Source organism: Fukomys damarensis, unplaced genomic scaffold, assembly GCF_012274545.1.
Source record: "Fukomys damarensis isolate Sample0158 unplaced genomic scaffold, DMR_v1.0_HiC HiC_scaffold_35, whole genome shotgun sequence".
Lineage (NCBI taxonomy): Eukaryota > Metazoa > Chordata > Mammalia > Rodentia > Bathyergidae > Fukomys > Fukomys damarensis.
In genome coordinates, this window is record NW_022900947.1 from 30824363 (window position 1) to 30826723 (window position 2361).

The following is a 2361-nucleotide window of genomic DNA, read 5'->3' on the forward strand; positions in this document are numbered from 1 at the left end:
AAAAAAAAAAAAAAAAAAAAAAGTCAGTGTAGCCAGCAAGTTATCGGCAGTGGGAAAGTGGTGATCAAGTCCAACAGGGTAGAAAGTCTGAAACTTCTCAAAGTGCCCTCTAAAGCATATGATGTATATGCTTTCGTGTAAGGCTCAGTGTAACATATTTTTAGAACATTAACATATTTAGAACCCTATTTCTTCCCTTGCAAGGCTATGCTGCAGTTTACTTATTTGTTCACCTGCTTTGAGTTGCCTTGGCTTAGGGTTAGGTTCTGGCAGTTGTGAACAGTGAGTAGAGTTGTTACGAATATTCTTGTTGAAGAAACATGAGATGCTTTGCTACAGGTTTATGCATTTCATTCAAATCAACGACCAATGCTTGTGTGATTCCTAGATATAATTGTGGGTCATAAAAATATGTAATACCATGCTTCCAATTTTAGTATATGCACTGTCGAAGCGAGCACTAACTAGAATTAGTATGTCTGTTTTTGTATCTTTATGCTGTATTTTAATACTTTGTATTTCTGAGGATATTTGGCTTCGATTAAAAATGGCTCCAGTAGAAAAGTGATCCCATACATATTAAGAAAGTGTACAAAACTGTAAATAAGATGTGTACAGTGAATTGTCTTTTTTTAAAAAAAGGAGATGTGAGCGATTTTTCTTTTCTTGGCTTTCTCTTTATACCTTTCTATTTCTATTTTTTTATCAGTGTCTGTTTGCAGAACATGATGACTGCATGCATCATGGGGAGTTGGAAGATACACATAACACATTGTAAGTCTTCTTCTTCTCCTTCCTTTCTTCCCTCCTTCCCTTCTCCTTCCATTCATCCGTGCCAGAGCCTCCGGCATGCTAGGCAAGCATTCTACCACTGAGCCACACCTCTACACCCATGTCCCAAGGACTGTTTGTTTGTTTATTTGTTTGTTTTGGTTGCTGTTGTGTTTTGTGTTATTTTTGGAGATAGGGTCTTGCTATGTTGCCCAGGCTGGCCTCCAACTCCGGAACTCAAGTGAAACTCCTGCCTTAGCCTCCTGAGTAGTCAGGACTATAGCCATGCACCCTTGCACCAGGCTTGAGATGTGAGATTTTGTTTAGCCCACCGTTTTTGCTCACCTCACAGCAGTGTAAAAGCAAGAATACGCTCTTTGTTGCAAATTGCCTTTAGTAAAAAGGGCTAAAAACAGTCTGATACCTACCTGATCCTTTCTTTATTCACCTCAGGAAGGCACTTGGGTTCTAGCAACTACAGATAAGAGCTGGATTGGGTAATTTAACATAGGCACAGCAGCAGCCTGGCCTGAGTCCCAGCTCACCCTCTGCTATACAAGCCTCACTTTGAGGTGGCAGATGTCCAGCTAGAAAAGGGGCCTTACTGATGCTGCAGGTACCTCTAGTTTACTCAGGGTCTTCATCCCTTAACAAATGGCCTTAATCTGCTCCCCTGTCCTGCTTCTCCTGAGGGACTGGCTGGAAAGCAAAGATCTATAACTCTAGCTTGAACACATGTATGCATGCATTTAGCAGAAGCTGACTGTGTCCCAGCATTATAACCTGTGTGTGGAGCCTGTTGTGTGAGGTCAGCTGCTGCTCCTGGAGGCATCTCTGTCTGATGACTCCAATTACAGTCACCTTAAACTGAAGCACCACACGTACAAACATGATAGGAATAAGAGTTTTGGTCTTTAGTGAACTCTTCATGTTGTTATGCATTAACAAAGACAGTTTTTTGTTGTTGTTGTTTTGAGACAGGATCTCACTATGTAGTTGAGACTGATCTGGAGCTCACTAAGTAGCCCAGGCTGGTCTCGAACTCCCAGTGATCCTCCTGCCTGAGTCTCCCCAGTGCTGCAATTACAGGTGTGTGCCACCACACCCCGCTGGACAGTTTTTGGTTTTTTTTTGAGACAGGGTTTCACTATATAGTTCAGGATAGCCTTTGAACTTGTGGCAACTGGGGCTGGGGATTTAGTTAAGTAGTGTCACCACCTGCCTTGCAAGCACAAGGTCCCAAGTTCTATCCCTGCTACAAAAAAAATGGCGGGGGGGGGCGGTGCTAATTTGTGGCAATCCTCCTGCCTTAGCTTCTTCAGTGCTGGGATCACAGATGTGTACAACCATGCCTGGCTTTTAGCCTTTGAAAAAAGACATATCCATCTTATAAGAATTTCCTTTCCAGGGGATTTGGCTCAGTGACGCTGCACCTGCCTGGCAAGTGCAAGGTCCTGAGTTTGCTCCCTGGTATGGAAAAACAAAAAGAAATTTCTTTCCAAGAAATGTTCTAAGGCTTTCTCATATTTTACTTTCTTCTGTTCTTTCTCTTCTTCTTCATCCTCCCCTTCTTCCCCTTCCCCCTCCTCC

The 2361-nt window shown here is 42.7% G+C and overlaps 1 long non-coding RNA gene across 1 annotated transcript in view; it reads left to right on the forward strand.

The window, feature by feature from the left end:
- LOC104862899 overlaps nucleotides 1-2361 on the forward strand; it is a 59066-nt gene that overhangs the window by 40173 nt on the left and 16532 nt on the right. Inside the window, exon 2 of the long non-coding RNA XR_780447.1 lies at nucleotides 710-774. This is a non-coding gene — a long non-coding RNA (uncharacterized LOC104862899). The remainder of the gene's footprint in view (nucleotides 1-709; nucleotides 775-2361) is intronic.